Here is a 15,203-nt window from a genome sequence, read left to right as displayed (position 1 = left end):
GCAATAACTGGTTCCACCTCAATATAGCTGTTAGAGGCGAAAAGATCAGTAAAGTAGTCAACAAAGACTGCCGAAATCTGGTCTTCATAAAAAAAATGCTACTAGCCGCATCTGTGATTTTATTTATGTTGTTTCTCTCCGCTCTTTGCTTAGCCTTTGTGTGGAAAAAAGTCGTGTTTTTGTCCCCATTTTTTAGCCACTCTTGGCGGCTTCTCTGCTTTCAATACAACTCCTCACGTCGCTCCAATTCATCCATTCGATCATCTAACGCTTGCGTTTGAGCAATAACCTCATTCGATTGAGCCTTACTCATAAGGCTCTCCATCTTTGCTCGACAATCTTTCATCTCTTTCACAAAATCTCCAAATTTCTCCCTACTCCAAACACTCAAATTTGCCGAGGTGAAGGCAATTTTTGAGCATATGTCGCCACCTCTATCCTACGCACTTGAAACAATATCGGCACTATTTTCATCCCTCAACCACATCTCTTCAAAACGATAAAGCCTCACTTTCTTCTTTATTTTTTTTGGTGTGTTTAAGGCTTCCTTCACACATAGTAAAATAGGGAGATGATCGGAACGTCTCTTGGATAAATGCGTGACAAAAGAGCCCTGGAAGGAGTCTTTCCAAGCTTGATTAGCAAAGTATCGATCCAACCTTTCCTGTACATTCTCAATGGCACCTCTATTATTGGTCCAAGTATAATCATGAACAATGTAACCCATATCAAACAATTGGCAAAACTGCACTGCATCACGCAAAATATCGGCTTACTCATTATTAAAAACACGTCCACCTTGCTTCTCACAAGAAACAAGCATGAGGTTAAAGTCACCTCCACACAACCACGGCTCACAACTAGGGTCCATCAAACTCTTCAATAAAAGGCCTGTTTTGTGTTTATTTTCTCCCTCGGGGTGGCTAAAAATCCAGTAAATCCCCACCCCTCATAAGCAGTCGAATTAATCCAAGCATCGATGTGATTCTGCGAAAAAGATTGGATATTCACATCTAAAGAATTTTTCCACAGTAAAGCAAGACCACCACTCCTCCTTTTCCCTTCACCTACACACTCCACAATAAATGCAGCATTGAAATTCAGCTTATTTTTTATTTTTCAAGTTCATGTTTTTTCAACCGAGTCGCTGAAAGAAATACAAATTGGGGGCTCTCTAGAAACACATTACGTTTCAAAGCACTAAATGCAGAGGTGCTCCCCAGTGTAAACACCTGATTGTGTCTCCCCAAAAACCAAACCCAGTGATGAGTACCTTTCACGTCTTTGATTATCGAGTTAGGTGAAGAATTGAAGAGTCTCATGAATTTCCCTTTATCCTTGACCATTTCTAACCTTTCCTTAAATGTTTTAACCCAAAATCATTCATTTCATGCCCTTATTCCCAAGATCGTTCATTTCGTGTCCTTTAAAATCATTCATTTCGTGTCCAATTTATAAAAGCGTTCAAACCTGATTATTTTGGTCCATAATTCGGTTTAATTATTGCTTAGTTGGATGGGGCTTGAAGAGAGTTTTCAACGATATATTATAAGTTCAAATCCAACTTAAAACGAATAAGTTATGGCTAAAATACTAAACCGAGCCCAAACCTTAGGTCCACCTTACCTACGACCCAATGATCATGTGGGGGGTCCATTAAACTTAACTTAATTCCTAAATACATTAGGATTGATTATTAGCTTTTAGATTCTTCTAGAAGTTTCCAATTTATCCTGTTTTTGAAAAGATAAAGACTTAGAAATTTATATCGGATAAAACACTTATTTTTTCATGATTTAATTCTGATAAAATTAGAATACGTACGGAAACACGGTTTATCCAATTTGGTTGGGAGTCGGATTCCGTACGGATTCTATCCTATATTCCGTACGGATATAAGTATCGTGTCACGATATAACTGTCGTTTCGCGATACGATCTGTTTTACATCGAGTCGGATTATGACTCTTTTTCTAAGCTTTTCCCTCTTTTTCCCTTATAAATAGAGGTCGTTTTTCCCCATTTTCAATCATCAACAAGCTTGATCACCAACAATCATCACCTAATTCTCTCTTTAAGCTATAAGCTTTTCTCTCTCTCTCTCTCTCTCTCTCTCTCTCTCTCTCTCTCTCTCTCTTTCTCTCTTAGCTTAGCCTAAACACATCCCAACACCATACCTCCTTCACGAGCTTCGAATACTCCAAGACAATCTCGAAGTTGCCTTCGACCTCGATGTGAAAGGTTGATAGTTCTGAGGGTTTGGTCCCAACTCTATATTTCAATTATTCTTATTTTATTTCTTTGTTTAATTTATTCCATTCTTGAAGTTACTAACATGTGTATTGTTTTGATAGAAAGAGATACGAGGCATCAAAGTGAGTAATTTGATTTCCCTAATATTTATTCGTTGCTTTTGATATAGAAATCATGCTTAGAATATTTTATTAATTCCTAGTATCATGTTAGGATGCTTTTGTGATTTCTAGTATCATGTTAGGATGCTTTTATGATTTCTAGTATCATGTTAGGATGCCTTTATGATTTTTAGATCATGTTTAGGGTGTTAATTAATATTTCTATTATCATGTTTCTAGTATCATGTTTAGGCTAAAGCTTTAATCTTGATTAGTGACATGCTAGGGTTTGTTATTAATCCGTTTAACATCATGTCTAGGATCTTGCTAATAATGTTTTAATCATGTTTTGATTATGTTTTTTATAATGATTGTTGTGTCAATTAAATAATAATTATAGATTGCTTGATTATCTATTATTTATTGTTATTGCTTGATCACACCCTTTCTTGCAGGTTTAAAGGGAATTTAAACTTGAAATCACGCTTAATAAGATAATTCATAATTTGATTTTAGGCTAATATGATTTTAATTCAAGTGATCACTAATAATAGATTTATTTGTGCATTAATAATCAACCAATGTAGATTAAACAGGTTTAGGACTAATTTGTTGGATGTATGTTGATCGGAAAGCGCACATGAATATCATAAGAATTAAGTAGAGGCCGATTTAGGGCGGGTTCAATCTCTTTTAGGTTGGATTCGTACCATCATCCCCGAATATCCAGTCATGGTTCCGGACCACTATGGAGTTAGCGATCTCCGTGATCGTGAATGGGGTGTAACCTTCACACCGTGAACAGTTTACAAGTTCCTAAAACTTGTTGGTGACTCTTTTATCTCTAGCTTCTTTCTCTTTGGACGCCACCATGCTTAAATGCATGATCACAGTGGGGCTCAAAATTGATGTTTGAAATATTCTCTACACCCAGGCCTCTACAGTTCCATGAGAGGATGTAACTCATTGGCCATCGAGAGCCCATTGTGTGGGGCTCGCCACATGGTCAACGTTTGAAATTGTAGCTCTCTTCTTGCTTCTTTCATTGCCTTCTACTGCCATTAAATCATCCTTACTCACCCCCTCTTCCCGATCCCTCGTTTTCTCTCCTGCTAATTTCAGATCACTCTCCATACTATGACCACCATCTCTCGGATTTCTCTTCCACCCCTTCCCCAAAGCTTTCTTCCCACTGCTCCTACTGTCCACAACTGAATTCTTCTCAATCATTTTTTTTATTGTTTTCTCCACTACTAAAAGTAAAAAGCTCACAATGTTGCGGCCGTAAGATATTATTTTCTCCTCCTTTACTACTCAATTCTACTTTTTCAAGTCTGTCTACAACCTCACAAACTTGAGTGCTAGGGGTATGCTTCACATTGATTTGTTTGGGTTTAGTAATGAACAAGGGTTTGGCACAGCTCCCTCCCTTCTTCTCTCCTTCGTCTATCTTGTAAACAACACTATATTTCCATGGGGAAGCCTTCAACCATGCCCCATAGGAAACCACCGGTTCTTCAATCTCTCTACACTCTTCACAATCCTTCACTCCATGTCCCATCTTACCACAATAAAAGCAAAAAATAGGGGACCTAACATCAAAGCTTTCTTCAAAGCCTCCTCTCATCTTCAATCTGATTGATTTCGCTAAGGGTTTGCAAACATCTACAAGAAAACGAATTCGGATTAACTTGTTAATCCCAACCTGCGCATCATTGTCCATCTTAACAAAAGTTCCCAATTTATTCCCAATCTTCTCGACATTGCTTAAGTTTAGACGCCCCTTCAAGGGAAGGTTATAAACCCTAACCCACATTGGCAGCAAATGGAGTTGAGTATCCGAGGGTTTTATCGTGTCATTCGTCTCTCCAAGAATCAAAGCATGTCTATTAAAATGCCAAGGTTGTTCTTCCAACACCTTGTACTTGTCTCTTCAATGGTGAAATTGGAACATGAACATATTTTTTCTGATATTCAAAATATCCACCTTGTGTTCGGGTTGCCATACTTCCTTCATTGTTGCTATGAATGCATTGACATTCACATTACGATTGGTCCAGATTTTCCCTACCAACGCAAGTTCGATACGGGCATCCTCATCATCTTCACCATAGTCATCCCATTCAATAGACTCCTCTGAATTTCCTTCTTTTGACAAAGCGGCAATAGCCTCTTCATCATTATTCGAACCAATTAAAGAGAGATTTTTGTTTAGATTTGCCATAATCAATGATCAGAAAATTAAAATAAAAAAAAAAACCAGAAACAAAACTCGATTAAAATTGAGAAGAACCTCAAGAAAAGGAAACCCTAGTCAAGCACTAGAATGAAACCCTCCTAAGGAAAACCTAGAGGGAACAAGAACTTTGCCTGATTTTATTAGAACAATTAAACACTTATTTACAAGAGTAATTGAAACTGTATTAGGTGTATATTATGAATGAGTATTATAAATTATATATAGGAACTTGCTAAAACCCAATTCAATACAAAAGATAGAGGAAAAAAGTACCAAAATAAAAAAATTTGGCATACAATTTCTTTTAAGGAAGTATGAATTAGAGAAACAAAAGAATAAGATTAATTAATATCTAGATTTTATTCATTTTACGTTACAAAATCAAATAATAAATGATGAAATAGTACTCTGTAAAATTGTTTGATGCTAGGTTACACAAGAACGGGTACTGATACGGATACGAGTACGAAACAGATATGGAAAAACGTCTATCTCAAAATAAGGGACATGGGTACGGAATGTTAAAATTCATATCATATATATTTTTTTTTGTAAAAAAAAAGGAAACTGACCATACATTTGTCATTCCGTCCTCTTATTAGACCATATTCTATCATATTAACAATGAACTATATATAAAGGCACCTAATAAATTAACAATTACCTTATTTATCTTACTTTACTTAAATTTTCTCAATAAAAAAAGTTAAACAATTTATATCATAATAGGATAGGTCAGAGACGTATCTGTGTCCCACGAATATCGATGTCTAACCCATCCAACTCTCCATGTATCCTACGTTTGATGCTTAATGAATGTAGCTAGAATATAAGTATCTAGTTTTTTAATAAAACCTATTCCCACCCCACCTCCCCCCCTCCTCTTTAAAAAAATGATTGCATGCCCCGTAATGCTGGCTTTATTTATTTATTTATACTTTTTTTTTAATTATTTTTTAATTTTTTATTTTTAAGGTATAACTTAGTCTAGTTTGATGTGGATTCATGATATAGTAGTGTAGGCTGGCAAAATGAAGTTGTAAACACGATTATTAGTTGTGGGATTGTTTTTAGTTGTGTGTGTAATTGTCGTTAACATGCTAATAAATAATGAAAGGATGAATGTTTTTATATTTGCTCTTATATAGCATTAGCAAAAAAGAAATGTAGAATATGTGTTGATACATAAAAAGCATATATATACTTCCTCAATTACTTTTTATCGCAATATTTGATATTTTACACAATTCACACACTTCTTTGATCTTTTTTGTGATTATTAATACGTATGTTGGAAAAAATATAGTTGTGTTAAATTCGTATCGAAATATACTTTCAATATTTGTAATTTACACAATTTGCACTTTTCAATTAATCTTTTTTGTGATCTTTATCGCAATATATGATCACGATCAAGAATAAACAAAAACAATAATGTATTCTCTAATATATTCTCAAGTCTTCATCACAATTAAGAATCACAATTGATATCTCCAAATGATACAAGTTAGTGTTAGCGGCTTAGCACAACTGCTAATCAATTGCATTCCAACGTTGTGCGCACTTAGACTTTGCTTCATAGTCTCTTCGTCTTTAATCATTTGTTCTATTTATGTTTTTTAAATTTAGCCATAAATCTAATATAATCATTTGTTCTATTTAATTTTACAAGTAAACATTTTTTGAAAACATTCGGCGCGTCACATAAGCAAGGGACTTATATCAAATTAATCAATAAATAAAAGTGATTTATAATTTATTTTTGAATTAAAAAATTCAATCACCAAATAAGCAAAATCAATGAATAAGATTTGTGATTTTATATTTAAGTGCCACCTAATATGTAGGTATAAATAAAAAAAAAAAAAGTTATCTTGTAATATTAGGAATTCTATCCAAATATTCGACGAATATAAGGCCAGGAATGAGATAATTTGGTGTACTTCGTAAGCAGTATGAGAAGTTTTTAGGTTTTTTTTTTGGCAAAGTAAGAACATATATTAAGCCCTTGGGCATTAGAAATAGAATTTTATAGAGTATCTCATTTTAATTGATCAAATTATAGTAGATATTATATGACAAAAACATGTGCTATAAATTTGATTGAATTTTGTAATCCGGCCCTGAGATGGAATTATGGAAATTTATACAATATTTTTAGTACAAACTTTTTACATTACAATAACAATACAATCTATTATATATTAATAAAAATTTATGGTCAAAGTTATTAAAGTTTGACCTAAATATTGACAAAATTTATATGTTAATGTGTAGTAGTCTCATCTCACATATTGACATGCTACATATATATGAATTACGGAGTGCACTTTAAAACAATACGAAAAGTCTTAAAACAATACGAAAAGTCAAAAGTTAAGAACAAAATGAATATACGTACAATATAAAAAAAAAATAATAATAATATTTTGATTCCTTCATCTATATCATCAGTCATCATGAAGGTGAACCAATATAATGAACATATATACGGCCATTAAGCCATACATACATGATACATGGAGAACTCGCAAGGTGATTCCTTATTATACACAAGAAAAGTATTGAAAAGACGCATGCATTTGGCACACCGTACGTACCGTAGCAGCATTTATATGAAAATCAGAAGCAATAAATCAAAGAAAGTAAAGTCACACCAGCATTTAATATTATAAGCACGAGTCAGCTGCTACTTTGCGTCGTCTATTAATGCAGCGGTTAGCATTATCAAATGTAGGCCTGATGAAATCAGCAAAACGGCTTATTTCATCTATTGTTTCGGTTGACAAGATCGTACAAAAGCATCTATGGTTACGGCTATCTAGCAATAGCACATCGTCACAGCACTCGGTTAGTGAGTCACCAGGTGATGAACATGATAGATGCAGTGTTTTTAGACAAAAGAAGATGAAATTTAGATCATCCGGATCCACTTTTGCATCATCAATTTGAGAGTAAATGGGTTGGAATTGTATAACAACAACGACCATTATCATGAGCATGATTACGGTTACACTTGAACTCCTCATTACTATTATTATTATTATTATTATTATTATTATTATTATTATTACCTTTGTGTGTGTGTGTGTGTTTTTTTTTAGGTTGGCAGGGTAATATGTATGTATTATAGGATTATTTGGATTGTTGATATGTTTTGGTTCTCTATCGCCTTCTATTTATAGGGCTTTTTGGTGAGAAGAGAGAGGGAAGAACAAGGGAAAATTGTGAGAAGAGAGAGGGAAAGGGAGGGAAATTGAAAGGAAGTAATAGTGGAACCCACAATGACGTCATTTAGGATGGTTGGGCATAAGTGGTGGGAATTTTTTATTTTTTTATTTTTTTTAGAAAAGTAGGTGGTAATGTTAAAAAAAAAAACTTTTAGTAAACAATAGTTGGTGGCATTTTTCAAATTTTTCTATTTTTTATTTGGAGGAATAGTGGGAGTACATTACTACTGTACTATCCTACCGGAGAGTGTATTATTATTATTATTATTATTATAACAAAAACCTACAAAGTCAATCCATTTACAAGATATTAGTGGGAAGCCGAGATACAATCTGGGCCATCACCCCTCTAGCTATAGCGAACCCAATCCCGTTGAAGATGTGATGAGCAGCTACACGAGCACCAATATCCTGAGTCCTAGCAAACGCCTGAACCCGCTTCAGCAACGCAACAACATCCTTCTCTAATTCCCCCAATGAAGAAAAGGAAAAAGGAAGAAAACCATAGCCAATAGCCCTGCAACGCGCCCCATACTCGTACTTGTCTTGCTTCCGCTGAGCCACAGCCGACATAACACAACCATGAACGAAGTCAGACAACCCAGATTGTATCATCAATACATACATCAAGGCCTCTATCCCAAAAATAAAGCAACACATCTGCTGGTCGAAGAGCCCCGTCGTTCCCTCACGTCAACCCAACGTTAACCTCCTTTCTTGCAGAAATCCCAGAGCGAAGACAAATATCAACAAGGGTATCACGAACAACGTAGTGCCGATGCTTAATACCCACCATCCTAGCACGAGACACCGCATGATCCCCATAAATATCCCCATCAAAAACCCTTGAGCAAGCAGAACACGGTGTCAAAACGGAGAACAAGGGAACACCCAACCAATAGCAAAGAACACAACGGTTTGCCTTACCATTCATAGTCTGACCCAAACCTGATATTGGGACCGCTCGCAAGCAGGAAGAAGTGTGATCCCCCTGCCGTGACTTCCATAAGGCAACCTAACGCGGAGATAAGGAGAAAGTGGATTCTGCAGATGCAGTGACCTTCGTGATATATATATCTGCCAATTTCTTCATGAGTTTGGGGGCAGCGATCTCACTAGGGTTATGCATAAGGTCAGTCTCCACAGTCCTATTAAAAAGACTAAGAGCACCATCGAAGGCCGGTCCTGGACCAACAATACCAGAATTGCGAAGAAGCGAAGCCTGAAGACCAGAAGATTGCAAACATGACGCAAGGAAAGCATAGCGCCGAACATCACCCGCTGAATAGACACCCAATCCACCATAAGAAAAAGGTAAGGTGGTAAGTCGCCATTGTCAATCACCAAAATCTGGCCCCGAAGCAGTTACAATGCGCTCCAAAAAAGCTCGAAGGGCCACATCAAAAGAAATCTGGGAAGCTTCAAAAAGACGAGGAGGACAAGTGCGCATAGAAAAGTAGACTTTTGAAACCCTAATACACGCACGAAGAAGTAACAACTCATATTGGGGATCATCAAGCTTAGCAACAACATCCATTAGCACAATGGTCTTCGACACTCTCTGCGAAACAAACACACCACAGAAAGAGGAATCCGCACTCACAGGACCACCAAGCAACTTAACACCATATACAGGACGAGCAATATCTGGAGGAAAGACATCGACCAGACGGCTACGTGGGTCCTCCGTGGGCCAGAAAACTTCCGTTTCCTCAACGTTTACATGGAGGCCGAGACGAGGTCCTTCCACCAAAATCAACTCCATAACTTTTTCTACCACCAAGGTGTCACTAATAATAGTGCCGTCATCCAAATACCAAGCCTGCAAACATAAGTAGAAGGAATCCCTGATTCGACACACCAACGGATGGAGTACCAAAGCAAAAGACAAAGGGCCAAGAGGATCACCCTGCTGCACTCCTTGACATAACCTTAAGGTGTGCTCCCCATAAAACAGTCTGCTGGAAAAGAGTAACAAAATTCAACCCATAATCCATTACAATCCGTGTCAAAGCCTATCCATAATCCATTGTAATCCATAATCCATTATTATTATTATTATTATTATTATTATTATTATTATTATTATTATTATTATTATTATTATTATAATTATTATTATTATTATTATTATTATTATTATTATTATTATTATTATTATTATTATTATTATTACCCATTACAATCCTATTAGGATCATAAATGATTGTATCACGATTATTTGAATTAAATACAAAAATCCGTGTCATAATTGAAATTTTCATCACGTTTTTTTAAGAAATGAGTGGTAATGGACAAGATTACTAATGGGGTCTTATTATGCAAATATAACTACTCCACCTGTCACAAAAATAATAAAATATACATGTAATAAAATCTTACAAATCGTACCAACGAGGTGAGTTTAAGTCCTAAAGAAGTCCGTCCAATACTTAAAAAAAAAAATTGATAAGTAAATGTGATCAACGCATTCACAATTTGACATCCTAAAGAAGTCAATTGGTCAAGTAGCTCACCAGTTTTAAATGTAAATCATTCTCTTTAATTAGTTTGTTCTTTAATGTGATGAACAACTGGTGTAAGTAGTCTCATCTCATCACATATAAATAAATGTTTTTAACAGACGAAGAAAAGTCAAAAGTTAAGAACAAAAAGAGTACAACGTTGAATATAAAAAATAAGCAATAATATTCTGATTCCCTTATCAGTCATCATAAAGTAAGGTGAACCAATATAATTGGCCTACATACGGCCATTAATACATAAATAGATACAAGGACAACCGACAAGGTCATTCTTTATTATGGACAAAAGGCAAAAGAAAAAGACGCTCACTGCACACACACGCACGCATTTGGCACACCAACATTTATATTGAAATCACAACTAATTAAATCAAACAAACTAAATTCAACAATTTGAAGTATATAAACCTCCAAAAGTAAGAATGAATGAAAGTGCAGCCATTAGAATATTAGAGATCAGCACGACATAGATAATTCCTGAGCAGCCTTGATATTCGAGGAACTCGTAAGGGTTTAATGATTTGAAGGGTTTACAAATTTCAAAAAAGCATCTACGATCATGCTAAGTTTGCAACATCTGCCCGTAACAGCATTGGTTTATTGGTGTGGAAGGTATACATGACTGCAGGAATTTTAAACATTCCTTCAATACGTCAAATTTTTTAGATTAAATGGGTTCGAATTGGATAACAACAACGACCATCATCATCAACATCATTATGCTTACACTCTTACTTGAACTCCTCATTATTATTATTATTACCTTATTTTATTTATTTTTTTTCCCCAATTTGGTTGGCAGGATAGTATGAAATGTATAATATGGGATTATTTTGATTGATGATTTGTTTTGGTTCTCTATCGCCTTCTATATATAGGGCTATTTGGTGCTTCTTTCATGTTTCTTTTTAAAATAATAAATGTTATTATTAGTTTATATGTTGAAGTAGTCAATAATATAATACTAAAAGCGAATCTGACATGACACTTGTCATGCTCAGATTAAAAAATTTCCCGCCACTTTTACTTTCCCTTTTTTTTTTTTTCAAATCTTCATGCATATTAATTGATATATCCTATAATATCTAACTTTCAATCTATCTATAACTAAATTAAAACAAAAGGCACTCCAGACAAAAGCTCAGTCTGTGTATACTAGAATACATATGTGAACTTGTATTTACATAAATATTTACACATGTGAACTTGTATTGAAAATATCAAGTTCACATATGTCAACTTCAATACTATCGCATGAGTTATTCTAAACTTGATATTTTTGTAAAATTCTTGACCTGTAAATATCACAAGTTGATATTTACATAAATAATCTAGATTGATCATAAGCTAGATTATTTAAAATATACTTACAGTCCTTTAAAACTTGACACATGTCGTTCTTGCAATAAAAAAATCTATTGCAATATATTAATATGCAATCTAAATTAATCGTTTTAGTTACTAATAATAATCAATATCATTAAATATATTAAATAACATATAGGCTATCTTGTACTTAATATGATAGTATAAATAATAGAAATATTTTATATCATATAAAATGATATAATTGATTTTAGTTAACAAAATAAGCCATTTGAGTTGTGTATAAAGTATAAAGCAAGATTATGAATAGTGATCTTATTAGATTAATACAGTAGTAAATAATGTATATGCTATCATATATAAGTAAATGTATGTATAACTAGATTAGTCTCGTGTGATGTATGATCTGAACAAATAAAGTTTTCTAAATTTGTTTAATTTTTCTTATTAAAATTAAAAATAAAAAAAAAATCCAAATAAATACATCAAATATTTAAAAAAAAGAAAAATTAGAGATAATAGAAAAACTGAATGATGCAATGAAAGGGATAGTACTTGAGGAAGAAAACATAAATTATATATTATTGTTAGAGAGAATATAATCTTTTTTGAAAATTGATATTAATAATATATCTGACTGAAATTTTTTAAAAAATAAAAATAAAAATCATAAAATGATGACATCATTTATAGTTTTAGAGGAAATTTTTTTAATGACAATATGATATGTGTCTAATTTTAGGATAAGATAATGTCAGCAGTTGCTATTTTAGTATGTGGAAAGCTAAACGTCGCCCTCGAATATCTAACTAACGCCCGCAAATAAAATATATTTTACAAATTTACCCTTGTATTTAAAAAAAAAAATTACCCCCCCTCAAACATAACTTACCCACCCTCACTACCTTTGCTCTCTCTAAACCACCACCACCACCTCCTTTTACCACCCACTACTACCACCACCACCACCTCCTCTTTTAACCACCAACCACCACCTCCTTTAATCTTCGGTTTCTCGATCTACACAGCCGTAGATATGACGAGGAAGGACAAGGGGAAGACGGTCGGCGAAGATAAGATTTTTATTATTATTATTTTCTGAAATCGGGTTCAAACGCCCTGTTTTTTCGAACAACCTAGGCTCAAACGCCTAGTTCATTCGAACAACCGTATGGTTGTACGAAAGATTTGGGCGGTTGAGATGAAAGCTTAGAAAATTTAAACAACCACAACAATAAAAAAAAATCGAAACCCAGGCAAACGCCTAGGATTTTCGAAAACCCTAGGCGTTTTCCTGGGTTTCGAACTTTAAATTTTTTTATCAGCACACACCAAGTCCATATGATCCGACGAGCCTTCGGCGAGCAACATAGGTTGTGTTTCCAGTATTTCGTCGTCGTCCATAAGATCCAATAAATTTGATTTTGCAAAATTTTAAAAATTTGTTTGATTTTGAAAATCACGGTGGTTGGTCCCATGATCGTTGGTGGTCGTTGACCACTGGAGAGAACGGTTAAAATTTTTGTGTACGGTAAAAGTGTGAAATTGAGGTAAAATTAATTATTTTAATAATCGTTATTATAAGGATAAGTACGTAATTTTATGTTATTTTGCGGGCGTTAGTTAGATATTCGAGGGCGATATTTAACAACCCCTTTAGTATTGGTTATAAGTTGTCAAATAACACAAGAAAGTAGAATGTCATAAAAAATAATAAACAAAAGATATTCTTGAAAAAAAAAAAAACTAAAGATATATGGGAAGGAAATAAGAGAATATTTAGGCATAGTATATGAATCTGTCAATATGATTTCCTTGATTTCAAAAATCAAATAAATATGATTAAAATAGTGTAGTATTTCCTTATATCCATATTTTATATCATTCTATAATGTTGATCATTCAACAATCTATCATTATGCAATAGATAAAAATAAAATAAAATAATCCTAACTTAGTAGCTCTAAGTCTACAAATTTACCCTCTAAATTCCCGTTCACTTCATTTTATTTTTGTTCAACTGAAATTATTTTTGCCGAACTGAAATTATTTTTACTGAACTGAAATTAATTTTACTAAATTGATATTATTTTTGATGAACTGAAATTTGTACTGATTTTCTGTTATATTTCTTCTTTAAAGTTACTAATTTTTACTAAATTGTAATTTTTTTTACTGAACTGAACTTATTTTTGCTAAACTAAAATTATTTTTAGTGAACTGAACTTATTTTTTTACTGAACTAAAAATTATTTATACTGAACTGAAATTACTTTTTACTGAATATTATTTTTTTAAGGTGAAGTAAACAGGGCGTAATTCTACTTTTCCAAAAAACTTATTAATATCCAATTACAAAACAAAAAAAATAATAATAATAATAAAAAATTAAAAATTAAAAAAAAAAAAAACTTAGCTACCCCACTATAACATCAAAATCCAAATTAAATTGTCACAATCAATTCAGCAAAATTAGGAAAAAATAAATAAACATGGAACTGCAAAGCAACATAGAAATCATCACCCACAATCAAAAGGTGTTAATAAATATATAAATTTTACATTTGAAAAAAAATGGATGTTTAAATTACTGGCAATAATGAAAATCAAATGGATTTAATCCAAAATTTAGTGGTTGGTTACGCATTTCTTCGACCACAATACTTGTGATAATGGTGATTTTCTAGCTACTTCCATATGCATGATAGAATTGAGAAAGGTAAATTTACTTGTGTGGTTCTCATAATTTCGTGGAAGCTGAGTATGTTTTTGCTAAAGGTTTATCTTTGTCTTTAAACCAAGGATTTAATATTTATCTTGGGCGTAAGTTAAGTACCTAATTCAAAATTTTGTGACCACATTATAGGACGAAGAGTAAGTTTTATTATATTGATTAAACCAAAAATACACATATTGGTAAATAGTAGGAATGACAATGAGTCGAATTCGGGTCGAGTCTGACAAGACCTAGACATGGGTTTTTGGAGGTGGATCCAAAAATCCGACCCAAATCTAATGGGTATAAAAAATCAGACCTATATCCATTGAACTAGCGGGTCTCAAGTCTAAAACGGGTCCAAAATGGGTCTTATTATTATTTTTTTATAATCACTTATACTAAGTATTTTAAATAGATTATAACTTGCCTATTACTTGTGTGACTACACATAAAGTCATATAGATACATTAAACAATCTTAGCCGCATATTGCATATCAAAATAAACTTCATATAAAAAAGATACATTAATAAAATACTACTAAACATGCAAAAAAAAAAAAAAAATACTACTAAACATACGACAATCAACTTGGCGAGAGTAGGAGCTAGCCCTTAGAGCTGAGGAGTGTCGAGAGATTGTTATATAAATTAAACCCGAGCGTACGGTACACTCACCCATGAGCATTTTTTTCTCATTTTGATGATTGTTTCTCATTTAATCATCAAATGAAGAGCAAAAACTAACTTTGGGTTAGTTGAGTGTACGGTATACTTGGGTGTGTATAAAATATTTCAAGGAGTGTCGGCTAT

Source organism: Chenopodium quinoa, unplaced genomic scaffold (genome assembly GCF_001683475.1).
Source record: "Chenopodium quinoa cultivar QQ74 unplaced genomic scaffold, ASM168347v1, whole genome shotgun sequence".
Classification (NCBI taxonomy): domain Eukaryota; kingdom Viridiplantae; phylum Streptophyta; class Magnoliopsida; order Caryophyllales; family Amaranthaceae; genus Chenopodium; species Chenopodium quinoa.
The sequence above is the reverse complement of the archived record's forward strand: the minus strand, read 5'-3'. Positions refer to the sequence as shown.